At 44.9% G+C, this 15162-nt stretch overlaps 1 protein-coding gene across 2 annotated transcripts in view; it reads left to right on the forward strand.

The window, feature by feature from the left end:
- HMGXB3 (HMG-box containing 3) overlaps nucleotides 1–15162 on the forward strand; it is a 1387103-nt gene that overhangs the window by 216424 nt on the left and 1155517 nt on the right. The gene's annotated exons all lie outside the window — the stretch shown is intronic.

Raw genomic sequence — 15162 nt, forward strand, 5'->3', positions numbered from 1 at the left:
AGAAGCTGTTCGCAAGTGCCGGTCGGTCAGATCCAGAGATTTCAGCTACCGAAGACTTCGAAAAAAGCTAAGTACCCCGTTGGGCACTCTTTCTTGCCTCAGCCGATGTCAGACAAAGTAAATAATTGTTTAACTTGTGGGAAACAAATACCTCATAAGGATTTCCATTCTTACTGCCTTCCTTGCTTAGGCCCAGACCACGATGTATCAGCCTGTTTAGCCTGTGCCTCCTTCAACCAACGAACTCTTAGACGTCGGTCGGAGTTTGCAGAGGAATTTTTTGGAGCCGCTTTTGCTTATAAAATGCCGTCGGAGACTCCGACTTCGCATATGGTCAAAAAACGCAAGGAAAAGGACCGACACTCGCGGCCCGCGGTTTCGGCTGAAACCACGGCTAGGCCTACCGCGAGTGTCTCGGTTTTGGCCGAAACCGAGTCCACGGCGATTCCTTCTTCCGAAACCTTACTTCCGACCACCGAGGCCCGAGAGGCCCTGGCTGAGTCGGCTTCAGAACTCCCTACCGAAGCTAGTGTTCAGGAATTGTCCGACACCATACCTTTGGACATTTCTACCCTTGCACGTGGGGCAGCTAGGCCCCCAGCTTCTATGTCTGTTAAGGCCTTTTCCAGGGCTAAAGCTGCCAAACTTTCAAAAGCTTTGCCTGCCAAATCTACATCCCAGAGGCCTTCCTCTAGTTCTCAGATCCTCAGCCTTGCTGAGGATCTTATCTCCTTAATTAGGGGTTCACAACCTCACCCAGACAGGGCCTCTCAACCTCCTCCAGACAAAAGGCCCAGGACTGACCCCTCTGAACCTCACTCCTCAGATTACTCCACAGATGGATCTGACTTGTCAGACCACCAGGAAGGGGCTTACTCGCCTTATGAGGATTCAGATGCAGAGGAATCTATCCCTTCGGCCTCCCCTCCTGAAGAATTTTCCTTTGGGGAGACTTTACACTCCATGAGAGAGCACTTTCAATGGCAAGGTCAAGATTTCTCTGATTCCAGAAAAAGATTAAGGACCTTTTTGCATTTGCCTCAGCATAAGCCCTTAGCTATACCTCCTGTTCTAAATGTAATTGATGATGTGTACAATGATGTCAGTACAGCCCCTGATTCTCTTCCTCCAGCCCCTGCCAAACCTGACAGATATTACAGGGTCCCGGATTCTCATTTTCATCTGTATAAAGCCCATGCTGCAGACCCAGAAACTATTTCTCAGGGCCCTAAAGGGGTTGCAGCCGCTACTGCCAGAAATACCCTACCCTCTGAAAGAGAGTCTAGAGCTTTAGAGAGATGGGGAAAAAAGGTGTATACATCTGCAACTCTTTTTGCCAGGGCATTAAACTGTCAATTCCATATGATACAGTACCAAGAATTTTTGTTAGATCAAATGAATAAGAAACTTTCTTCTCCTGAACCCTTAGACCGAAAATCCCTTCAGGATTTAGTACATAACTCACAACAGGTTAGTAATCATTTTTTAAAATGTGGCTATGATGCACTGGAGGCTTCATTTAGATCAGCTATGACTGGGGCAGTTATTCGTAGGCATGCCTGGCTGAAGGAGCAATCTTTGCCAGACCATGTCAAAGCTAAACTCCTCGATGCTCCAATGGAGAAACAAAATTTATTTGGCTCCCCTGCACAGGAGATTCTAAAAAAGGTTGAAGAAAAAGCAAAATCTATGCAAACAGTTAAAGATTTCCTGCAAGTTCAACCACCGAGGTTCAGCAGAAACTGGCCTACAAAGAATTGGTCCTTTCCAGACTCTACCAGAGCCCAGAGAGGCAGGAACAGGTGCCCTAGAGGCAGAGGTCAATCGAAGGGCTCCTACAGAGGCTGTCAGTGGCAGCCTGCCAACCAGAGGAGTAGTGCAACAGCTACAACTACAACCACTACTACAGGACAGACCCAATGACTTGACTCTGATTCCGCCTACCAGGGATCACCTGGAAGCTCCCTTGGGCGGAAAGCTGGCTTTATTCACAAAAAAACTGGCATTGCATTACAAAGGATACATGAACATTGCAAATAATAGACAAAGGATACAGGTTTCACTTCCACACATTGCCAAAAAGAAGCGGAATGCCAAACCTTCCACCAAATCAGAAGGCAGAGGCTTTAAGACAAATCAGCAATTTACTTCAGATGAAAGCTATAGAAAAGGTACCCTATTCAGAACAAGGCCAAGGATTTTACTCCAGACTATTCCTTGTACCAAGAAAAGAAAACCAATGGAGGCCTATTCTCGACCTGTCCGCACTGAACACTTATCTCATTGTGCCAAAATTCAAAATGCTGACCCTACAGCAACTTCTTTCCATGTTGGGCAAGGAGTCATGGCTGGTGACTCTAGATCTCAAGGAGGCATACCTGCACATCCCTGTCCGACCAAATTGCAGAAGACACCTCAGATTTCTTGCAGGATCAGAGCATTATCAATTCTCAGCATTGCCCTTTGGCTTATCTACTGCGCCCAGAGTATTCACGAAATGCCTGGCATCAGTAATTGCACATTGCAGACTTCAGGGAATTCAAATTTATCCATACCTGGACGACTGCCTAATACAAGCGGACAACAAGAAAAAATTGTTAAAGGACTTGGCCTATGCCATTCACCTGCTACAGACCTTGGGATACACACTCAACATCCAAAAGTCAAGACTAGTACCATCCCAAAGGATAACCTTTTTGGGTGCAGATCTGGACACAATCACCCAGATGGCTTTTCTCACAGAAGAAAAACAAAAACAACTTCCAGATTACTTCATGATTCTGACACGACAAACTCAGCTTACTGCAAGGAAAGTCCTGCAGGCCCTGGGTTACATGGCATCCTGCATAATTTTAATCCCACATGCAAGGCTGCATATGAGGAAATTACAATGGTACCTAAGGAGTGTATGGTCTCAACACAGTCACAGTCTAGAAACAATGATACCAATCATTCCATGCCTTCAAAAGGAATTCCTGTGGTGGGCTCAGGCCTGCCAGTCCAACAGAGGGTTGCCTTTCAACAAACCAAAAACAAGGCAGACCATCACCACGGACGCCTCAGACCGAGGATGGGGAGCACACATGGAGGACAAATGTATCCAAGGCCTATGGCCTCAAGGGCAGCTAAGCATGCACATAAACCAAAAGGAAATGCTGGCAGTGAGGCATGCAATCGAGGCATTCAGACCCTTCTTCCAACAAGGACATCTGTTAATAAGGACAGACAACACCACGGTCATGTGGTACATAAACAAACAGGGAGGCACACATTCCTACCCTCTATGCCGGATGGCTATGAATCTGTGGAATCTATGCCTGAATCTCAATATCCAGCTGCAGGCCCAATTCGTACCAGGAAAAGAAAATGCACTAGCAGACAGCTTAAGCAGAACTACCATGGATGCACACGAATGGATGCTGCATCCAGACATCTTCAAGCTCATAGCAAAGACATGGGGAATGCCGGAGATAGATCTGTTTGCCTCCCCACTCAACCACCAACTGAAGACATTCTGCTCAAGGACATACCACCCACAAGCTTGGAGGGTGGACTCTCTCTTTCAGCTGGAATGCCCTAACAGTATATGCCTTCCCACCTCTCCCATTGATGTACAAGGTTCTACTGAAGATCAGGGAGGAACAGCCAAAAGTGATACCAATAGCTCCGGACTGGCCAAGACAACACTGGTGCCCACTATTGAGAAGCATGTCTCAGGCAAATTCCTGGCCTCTTCCCCTATGGCCTCTTCTTCTAACGCAGAACAATTTCAGGACCCTGCATCCCAACTTGAAAACATTGCAGCTAACTGCCTGGAAAATTCCTTAAATTCCAACCAAACTGTTTTATCTCAGAGGGTGAAGGACATTATCCTGGAGGCTCGCAGGCCTTCCACAAGGAAGACGTACTCAGCTAAATGGAAGAGATTTCTCATTTGGAGCACAACAAAGGGCACTGATGTCACAGTGGCAAACCTAGCACACATCCTAGAATACTTAGCAGAATTGTTCCACAATGGCCTGTCTTATTCTTCCATTAAGATTCATGCTTCAGCAATTTCAGCAGAATACAGTATGGATCCACCCATCTTCTCACACCCTCTTCTCAGGCAATTTCTGAGAGGGATCAAAAATGTAAAACCTCCAAGAAGACCCCCTCTACCTGCATGGGATCTCAATTTTGTGCTGGAAAAACTGACACTACCTCCTTTTGAACCAGCAGCATCAGCGGATCTACAGTTTCTATCTTGGAAAACTGCATTTCTTCTGGCAATCACTTCAGCAAGAAGAGTATCTGAGTTACAAGCGTTAATGGCAGTGCAGCCTTTTTCTTATTTTTCACCAGGATAGAGTGTCACTAAGAACCAATCCTACTTTCATGCCAAAGGTGGTATCTAGGGTATCCTTGAACCAAGCTATTCACTTGCCTACGTTCTTCCCTAACCCACAGAATAAAGGGGAAAAAATTTTGCACACCCTGGATATACACAGACAACTACGCTACTATTTGGACAGAACAAAAACTAGCAGAAAAACTGACCAACTTTTTGTAGCATATGCAACTGGGGTGCAAGGAAGAGCAATTTCCAAACAGACAATTTCAAAATGGATAGGAAATTGCATTCACTTTTGCTACTCCTTTCATGGAAAGACAGATGTCCTTCATGGATGCATCTGCAGTCATAACAACTGGGTTGTCCTGTCGTCAGGCAGCCCTTCAGTCGGCCGGATTCCAAAGTCCGGGTCCGGCTTCGGCTGATGTCGCACTTCACCCGATGTCATCTCTGTTGGTCTTCGGTATAAAAGCATCAGCCGACGCCATTTTCCTCTGTCTTTCTTGCCGCGTGGCGCCCGAAGCAGAAGCTGTTCGCAAGTGCCGGTCGGTCGGATCCAGAGATTACTTCTACCGAATACTACTTCGAAGACTTCTAAAGCTAAGTACCCCGTTGGGGACTCTTTCTTGCCTCAGCCGATGTCAGAAAAAGTTAATAATTGTTTAACCTGTGGGAAACAAATACCTCATAAAGATTTCCACTCTTACTGTCTGCCTTGTTTAGGCCCAGCCCACGACGTAGCAGCCTGTTCGGCCTGTGCTTCTTTCAACCGACGAACGCTTAGGCGTCGGTCGGAGTTTGCAGAACAGTTTTTCGGTTCTGATTTTGCGTACATTATGCCGCCAGATCCTCCGACTACCCAATCTGCCAAAAACGCAAAGATAAAGACCGACACTTCGCGGTCCGCGGTTTCGCCGAAACCATGGTTAAGCAAACATGAGTGTCTCGGTTTCGGCCGAAACCGAGAAAACTGATCAAAGTACAGCTGAACCTATCTCTACAACTGAGGCCCCTGCTACCACTCTTGAATCGGCCTCAGAAATTTTATCCACTACGGTGGTTGCCACTGACTTATCAGACACCATTCCCTTGGATGTCTCTACCCCAGCACGTGGTGCTGCTAGGCCTCCAGCAGCCATGTCCATTAAGGCCTTCGCCAGGGCTAAAGCAGCCAAGACTACTAAGACAGTGCCTGTTAAACCCCCGACAACCAGGCCCTCTTCTAGTTCTCAAATGCTTACTTTGGCAGAAGATTTAATTTCATTAATTAGAGGATCTCAGTCTCACCCAGACAGGGCCTCTCAGCCCCCAGAGAAGAGACCTAGGGCAGAGCCCCCTGAGCCAGTGTCCTCTGATGATTCTGCTGACGAATCAGACATAACTGACCAGCCAGAGGCTCCTTTCTCCAATTTTGAAGATTCTGATGCTGAAGAATCCATTCCAGCTGCTTCCCCACCAGAAGAATTCTCCTTTGGGGAAACCTTACATGCCATGCGAGAGCAGTTCCAATGGCAGCAACAGGATTTTTCAGACTCCAGAAAAAGACTAAGGACCTTTCTGCACCTCCCACAGCACAGGCCCTTAGCTATACCTCCTGTTCTCTCTGTGGTGGATGATGCTTTCAATGATGTCTGCTCCGCTCCAGATTCTTTACCCCAGCCCCTGCCAAACCAGACAGATTTTACAGGGTGCCAGATACTCATCACCACCTTTACAAGGCCCCACTTGCAGACTCCGAAACTATATCCCAGGGTCCCAAGGCAGTAGCCGACCATAGCTAAAACCCTATTCCTTCTGAAAGGGAAGCAAGGTCATTAGACAGATGGGGTAAAAGGTCTACACTTCAGCTACTCTCTCAGCTAGAGCTTTAAACTGTCAGTTTCACATGATACAATACCAAGAGTTTATGCTTGATCAGTTAACTAAAAAACTAACCACTGATGAATCTCTTGATAAGAAATATGTATTAGAAATGGTAAATAACATACAACAGGTTAGCAACCATTCCTTAAAATGTGGCTATGATGCACTGGAGGCTTCATTTAGATCAGCCATGACTGGCACAGTGATAAGAAGGCATGCATGGCTAAAGGAGCAAGCTTTACCGGATCATGTTAAAGCTAAGTTGCTAGATGCTCCTATGGATAAGACAAGTTTGTTTGGTACACCTGCTCAGCAGGTTATGAAGAAAATGGAAGAAAAGGCAAAATCTGTTCAAACGGTTAAAGATTTCTTGCAGGTTCAACCCCCAAGGTTTAGCAGGAACTGGCCTGCCAAAAATTGGTCCTTTCCTGACTCCACAAAATTTCAAAGGGGCAGAAATAGACGTTCCAGAGGCAGAAACCAATCCAGAGGAGGTGCCTACAGAGGACGACAGTGGCAAGGTAACAACAGAGGCACAGACACAACCACTGCCACTACATCAGCACAACCACAGTGACTTAACCCTAAATCCGCCTACCAGGGAACAAATAGCAGCTCCTCTAGGCGGAAAGTTAACCTTATTTTCAAAGAACTGGCACTACATAACAAAAGACAAGTGGATTTTACAAACCATAGATCAAGGTTACGGTTTCACTTCCACACTTTACCAGTCAAAGAGGAATGCCAAATCTACCTCCAAATCAAAAAACAGAGGCATTACAACAGATAATGGAGTTAGCAAACATGAGAGCTGTGGAAAGAGTGCCAACAGCAGAGCAAGGAAAGGGGTTCTACTCCAGACTATTCCTAGTTCCAAGAAAGGAAAAACGTTGGAGACCAATTCTCGACCTGTCCACCTTAAATACATACATCATTGTCCCAAAATTCAAAATGCTGACCCTACAGCAACTTCTTCCCATGCTGGGCAAGGAGTCTTGGCTGGTAACTCTAGATCTCAAGGAGGCATACCTGCACGTCCCCATTCGACCAATCTGCAGAAGATACCTCAGATTTCTTGCAGGATCAGAGCACTATCAATTCTCAGCATTGCCCTTTGGCTTATCTACTGCGCCCAGAGTATTCACAAAATGCCTGGCATCAGTAATCGCCCATTGCAGACTACAGGGAATTCAAATTTACCCATACCTGGACGACTGCCTGCTACAAGGGGACAACAAAAGCAAGCTGACAACAGATTTACAAAGGGTCATTTACTTGCTACAAGCACTGGGATACACAATCAATTTACAGAAGTCAAGGCTGATACCATCCCAAACAAGGACATTCTTGGGCGCGGAATTGGGCACAGTAAAACAAATGGCATTCCTGACTACAGAAAAACAAAAAGAACTCCCTCTTTACTTCTTGGCACTAACAAAACTGAACAAGTTAACAGCAAGAAAAGTACTGCAGGCCTTGGGCTTCATGGCATCATGCATAATCTTGGTCCCATTTGCCAGACTACATATGAGAAAACTACAGTGGTACCTAAAGAATTTATGGTCCCAACACAGACACAGCCTAGAAACAGAAATCCCACTAATTCCATGCTTAAAGCAGGAGTTCCTATGGTGGGCTCAGGCATGTCAGTCAAACCCAGGCCTACCCTTTCGCAGATGTCAAGCAAGCCAGACCATCACAACAGACGCTTCAGACCTAGGATGGGGGCCCACATGCTGGACAAATGCGTGCAAGGATTGTGGACACAGGATCAACTTCACCTGCACATCAACCTAAAAGAAATGCTGGCAGTAAAACTGGCAATCCAAAAGTTCAAACCATTTCTCCAAGAGGGCCAGTTGATGATAAGGACAGACAACACCACAGTCATGTGGTACATCAACAAACAGGGAGGCACTCATTCATACCCCCTATGCAGAATGACTTTGGAGCTGTGGACCCTGGCACTCAGCTACAACATCCAGTTACAGGCAATATTTGTACCGGGAAAAGAAAATACTCTAGCAGACATATTAAGCAGAACCACTTCGGATGCCCACGAATGGAAGCTGCACCCGGACATCTTCAAGACCATCTCAAAGAAATGGGGAATGCCTCAGACAGATCTATTCGCATCACCTCTCAATCACCAGCTCAAAAAGTTCTTCACAAGGACATTCCACCCACTAGCATGGAAAGTGGATTCGCTCTCCTTCAGCTGGAAAGGCCTAACAGCATATGCATTCCCACCTCTTCCCTTGATACACAAAGTACTACTAAAAATCAAGGAAGAACGTCCAAGGATAATCCTGATAGCTCCAAACTGGCCAAGACAACACTGGTACCCACTGCTGAGGAGCATGTCTCGAACAATATGTGGCCAATACCCTGATGCCTTTGATGTTAACTCAGAACAACTACAGCATCATACATCCAAACCTAAAAACGTTGCAACTGACTGCATGGAACATCACATAGCAGCAGCTAATCCAGAACTTTCCCAAAGAGTTAAAGACATTATTCTTGAAGCACGCAGACCTTCAACAAGAAGGAACTATGCTGGAAAATGGAAAAGGTTTGTCATTTGGAGTACGGAAAGAGGAAAAGATGTGTCAAACATAGATATGCCTAACATTCTGGAGTATCTGGCGAACTTCTTCATTCAGGCCTGTCCTACTCCTCCATCAAGATACATGCATCAGCTATTTCAGCAGAATACAGCTTTGATCCACCTGTTTTTCGCACCCTTTGCTCAGGCAGTTCCTCAGAGGAATCAAGAATGTAAAACCTCCAAGGAAACCACCATTACCATCTTGGGACTTAAACTTTGTGCTAGAAAAGTTGACACTATCACCCTTTGAACCAGCAGCAACAGCAGACCTACAACACCTGTCATGGAAAACTGCTTTCCTACTGGCAATTACTTCAGCAAGGAGGGTTTCAGAACTACAGGCCTTAATGGCAATGCAACCCTTCCTAATCTTCCACCAAGATAGAGTGTCCATGAGGACTAATCCTACATTTATGCCTAAGGTGGTATCCAGAGTGTCTTTAAACCAGGCAATCCACCTACCTACCTTCTTTCCCAACCCACAAAACAGAGGGAAAGAATACTGCATACCTTGGATGTACATAGACAGCTACGCTACTACTTGGACAGAACAAAAAATAGCAGAAAGACTGACCAACTTTTTGTAGCCTATGCAACAGGAAGGGAAGGAAAAGCTATTTCCAAACAGACAATCTCCAAATGGATAGGAAATTGCATACGATTCTGTTACTCCTTCCATGGAAAACCAATTCCACAGAACATAAGACCTCATTCTACAAGGGCAACAGCCACTACCACAGCCTTCTTACGAGGAGTGGCAACCAAAGACATTATTGAGGCGGCTACTTGGACCTCCGTGCATACATTTGCCTCTATATTCCAGATCCCGAGCAGGGTTTGCCACTGCTGTACTGCAAGGGATCCTAATAACACCATAATCTACTTTTATCCTCCTCCCCTAGTTGGCTATGGTATTCTACCCAGTTGTTATGACTGCAGATGCATCCATGAAGGACATAGTACAGTTTTGTACCTACCATAAATGTAGATGTCCGAACTGGATAGCATCTGCAGTAAGGATTACCCTCCCTCCTTCCCCTCTGTGGTACTCCTAGGGTGTTTACCCTCCTAATAGCTAGCTGGTGGGGGGGAGTCTTTTATGGTGTATTTGTTTGTATATATGTACATACATGCTTATTTTTGTGTTTACCTCTATCTTTTTGGAAACATTGGCATCTATCCAAATTTTAGCCTTCAAGAGGGCTACTGGCATCTGGGGCAAGACACACTGAGGAAAATGGCGTCGGCTGATGCTTTTATACTCGAAGACCAACAGAGATGACGTCGGGTGAAGTGCGACATCAGCCGAAGCCGGACCCGGACTTTGGAATCCGGCCGACTGAAGGGCTGCCTGACGACAGGACAACCCAGTTGTTATGACTGCAGATGCTATCCAGTTCGGACATCTACATTTATGGTAGGTACAAAACTGTACTTTCCTGAAAATATCAGGCCTCACTCCACAAGGGCCACAGCCACCACTACAGCTTTCCTACGAGGGGTGGCTACCAAGGACATTTTAGAAGCTGCTACTTGGAGCTCCGTGCATACATTTGCCAAGCATTACAATCTACCTTTATACTCCAGATCCCGAGCAGGGTTTGCAACTGCAGTGCTGCAGGGGATCTTAACTACACCATCCTTCTATTAGTACCCCCTACCCCAGATTGGCTATGGTATTCTACCCATATGTTATGACTGCAGATGCATCCTTGAAGGACATAATACAGTTTTGTACCTACCATAAATGTAGATGTCCGATAGGTATGCTTCTGCAGTCAGGATTACCCTCCCTCCTTCCCCTCTGTGGTATTCCTAGGGTGCTTACCCCTCTTTCAGCTACCTGGGGGAATCTATTAATGGTGTATTTGTTTGTTTATACATGTATATAATTTGCAAATGTTTGGAACTTTTCAGCATTTATCCAAATTTAGCCTTCCTAGAGGGCACCTGGCATCTGGGGCAAGAAAAACTGAGGAAAATGGCATCTGCTGATGCTTTTATACCCCAGACGCTCTGACGTTGGGGAAAGTGCGACATCAGCCGAGGCCAGACCCAGACTTTGGAATCCGGCCGACCGAAGGGCTGCCTGAGGCAGGACAACCCATATGTTATGACTGCAGATGCATACCTATCGGACATCTACATTTATGGTAGGTACAAAACTGTACTTTTTAGTGGCTATTACAGCTGCCAGAAAGATTTGAACTGTTGGCCGTCATGCACATGCAACCCTTTATGGTCTTGTACAAGTACAGTGTAACACTTTGTACCAGCATTGCATTCATGCTCAAACTTGCTACGGAAGTCTCTCTCTCTCTGTCAGTCTATTAACTTTTCTTCTGTTCTGTCCTACCTTGCAGAATGAGTGGGGATCTTGCACACCCTTTATGTGTGTAGGAGACTGCAGTTTTACTTCAAAAAGACTATAGCCTTTGTAAAGTGTAGGGAGGGCAGGTCTGTTTGTAAACAGACTATTTCCAAGTAGCTGTTCCACTGCCTTGCCTTCTGTTACCCTTTCCATAGCAAGATTCTACCAGATCATGCGAGAGACTATTTTCAAATGCTACAACAGCCACTACTACCTTCCTTAGTGGATTTTGGCACCTAAGCCATCTTAGAAGTAGCTGCTTGGCCATTTTTTTGTAACTTAGGTTTTACGTTTAGAGGATTTTCCACAGCCATGTGATGGGGTCTTTTCTAAACCATATCTTTTTAAGACTAACCATGCATTGATCCATAAGCTGTCTGAGTGCTCATAAATGATATCACTACTACAGTGATGAACTTGCTAGTGATGTTAGGGACTTGTCATATTTGTAGTTGTTTGATTGGAAAAATTACTGCAATAGTGAACACAATCTTCTTTTCCTGCTTCTTTCCTGTAGCTATATTGAGGTTGGGGTGGGTAACCAATCTGTCTCATGTCTTCCCTCTCTCTCACACCTACAAGTCACCCCCCCCCCCGCCCAGTTTGCCCATGAGGGGATGACTTGTAGGAATAAAAGGGAGGGAAAACATGGACATATGACTGATTACCCACCCTAACCCTAAGGTAGTTACAGAAAGAATCAGAGGAACAGAAGATAGTTAGTGTTTCAATGTCTTCTTTCTGTTTTGCACCTGCAAGTGTTCCCCCCTCTCCACTGGCTTTCCCTAGTATCTGTAGATGGAGCTAACAGAGCAGAAAAAAAAAATTGCGGTATCTCGATCCATGCCATATTATTAACCATGGATGTGATAACCTCTAGGTAAAATGGTGCCTACTCGCCTGGTCAAGTGAATGGTGAAAAGTTTTGGAAACTGGGCTGCACATCGGGCCTCCTGTAGCAGGAGTCCCAAGTGTTATATCAACTATGTAGCAGTTATGTTGAGTTTCTGGTTTGCTATCAGAATTACAAAACACAAGTGTGTGAGTACTCGAAAAATAATGTTGTAAAATGACAACATTGCACAGTCAAATTTATGATAGCTGCAAATTGTCGACCGGTCACATTCTAAAATGTCGACAGTTTGAAAATTACCTTTACATCCGGTCTTTCTACACACACACACACACACACACACACACACACACACACACACACACACACACACACACACCCTGCTACTTATGTATTAAAACTCCGAGATCATACTACACTGAGGAAAAGGATAAATTTCTCAGTCCCCAATCAGAATGTTGGCCTCTCAACAGCGAATGAACATTAGCATTCACTGTTGTAGTTTCGACATTATTCGAATATGCGTTATGGAAACTTTGCAGATAGCCTTTCGGCCATCCCAGTTCACGTAACTGTTGATCGCAATTTTGGTAGTAAACAGAGTTTGTAACATAGCTGACTTTGTATTACCATATCAGGTGATTTGTGAGGGAAGCCTTCTTAGTGGGTCACAGCCTTCTGCTGACCTCCTGGATGTACATGACCCCTACCTTTGGCATCTGCTTCTGGGGTTCCATGTAAGTTAGCAAAAGGAAATGCCCGTATACTGCTTGTTAACTGTTTAGATGTCACATCATTCTTATTGCTTGAGTTACATGAATGATGTTTGCTAGTGGCTTAATGTATCTGCAGGAAAAACTGCTTAATCTATAATTATGTCGACTACCCATCCCTCCTGATTTTCCTAGGTCTTTAACATCAGTGTCTGTTCCACTTTGTCTGCTATGGAACTTTCTTCACCTTTGTCTCATGGTTACTCCATTCATACTAAATTGGAAGTGTTATTGTTGGACTTTTATTTTGGAAAAAAATAAACCCACCTCTTGAGTCTGCATATTTTTTTCTTAAATTCTCTTCTGAGAGCTTGTTCAGAAGTTGCATTAGGTGAGGCATTTTTCAGATTTCCATGTCCTGATGTGGCCTGAGCCCTGTAGTTTTCCATAAAGAGTCCCTTTTTGCCAGCCCTTGCTTTTTGCCTAATGACATGTTAGACATTACTTTATTTTATCAAAATATTCAACTGTTCTCCTTATTTTTATCATCACATTCAGAATCCAGATGAGTGGGTGTTGCATTTTTTGGATCCTAGGAGCTTTCTTTTTTCTTACATCAACAGAACTAAATAATTTTGCCTATTTGCCTTGTTACTTGAAAAAAACACATTACTATACTGGCATATGGGTAGTAGTACCCTGCTACCCTCCCACTGGATTATATGGGATGAGGTGGTATCAGGGTTGTGGGCCTTTGGGTGTTGGAGCCTTGAGTGAGGCATTTCAGCGGCCTTTCCAGTTGTTGCAGATGTCTTGAGAGGTACATACCAAATGGGGCATTGTATTCTATAATGGGTCTAATGAGGGATGAGTACAGTGGGGCAGTGACCTCCTTTTTTCTGGTTGAAAAGCCCTTAGTGATGAGGTGTGCCACATACAAAGATTTTCTGAGTGTTGTGGCGATGTGGTTATTGAAGGTGAGACCACTGTCCAACTGTGTCCCTAAGTCTCTTGTCGCTCTTTCGGTGTTTAGTGTGCTGCCACCTATGTGGTAATTCACGGGTACATGTTTTTTCCCAAAGGGGATAACTGTACATTTCTTTGCATTGAGCTTGAGCCCATGGCTCTGGCACCAAGCATCTGTTTCTGTAAGGCCCTTTTGTAGAATATCCACATCATTTGGGGATTCAATAATGCCTCCAAATTTGCAGTCATCTGCAAACTTTGTTAGCTAGAGTCCCTAAACAAGAGCAGTCCCAGGACTGAACCCTGAGGTACTCCGTTTGACACTTGTCTGTAGCTGGATTTGGAGTCTGCTACTTTTAAAGTGTGGGTTCTGTCAGTAAGCCAGTTGGCAACCCATCGAGTGATGTAGGGATTAGCGCCCAGCTTAGTACGTTTTTCTGTGATTCCAGTGTGGGGGATGGTGTCGAAGGCCTTGGCGAGGTCCAGATAGGCTGTGTGGATCACCTTACCCTTGTCCAGGGCTCTGGAGACTGATTCGAAGAAGTCAAGCAGGTTCAGGAGACAAGATCTGCCCTTTATGAACCGAAACTGGGTGGGGTCCAGTGTTTGAAGGTTGCCAGTGTCTTTGTTTATAAGTTCCATGATAATATGTTCCATGGCCTTGCGGATCAGCCTCGTCAGATTGATGGGGCAGTAGTTTGATATTCAAATACCATACAGTTCTAATACATTTGTAAACACAAGCATCTTGTATAAGTCAGTTTGATATTCAAAGGATATGTCATTCTTTACAGAACTCCAGCAGGCTGTGCTGGCACTAACCCATATCATCACAAGATCAATGATCATTCTCTTCATGGCCTTGTAGAGAAGTCTCGTCAAGCTTATAGGTCTGTAGTTCCCTGGGTCTATTGATGGGCCCCCATTGCGCAGACTATTGCAGTCCTCCATTGCTCTGAGACACTGCCTGTCTAGAGGCTGGGGTTAAAGAAGTTTTTTAGTTGCTCTCATAGATTCTGTTTTAAGCTATTTAAGAAGCATCCTGAAATGTTGTCTGGACTCATAGAGGCTGTGTTTTTTCTTTAGCGAGTGCAAAACATCATGGTTTGTCGATCATGTCTCCCCAGGCTGACAGATATTTGATCCCTTTGTTGTGACACCAGAAACAAAGTCGGTCAATTTTTGCTGGTACTATGACATCATCATTGGTGAAGGTAGGATGCTGCTCAAGGCTAGATACATACCTGCCTGGGACATGTATTCTGTCTATGTAGACCACTGAGGGTACATATTTGGTCATTTACGCCCATATGGACTATAACCATGTCATACTGATACTTGTGGTTTTAAAACCTGAATGCATTTTAATGTAAAATGGCAGTCTGTTAAATTTCAGAAGGAATCTCACTGCCTGTCTGAGTGAGAAGGACAAATCAGCTGGTAGGATCAAGG

Source organism: Protopterus annectens, chromosome 4.part0 (genome assembly GCF_019279795.1).
Source record: "Protopterus annectens isolate FY-2018-M chromosome 4.part0, PAN1.0, whole genome shotgun sequence".
NCBI classification, from domain to species: domain Eukaryota; kingdom Metazoa; phylum Chordata; order Ceratodontiformes; family Protopteridae; genus Protopterus; species Protopterus annectens.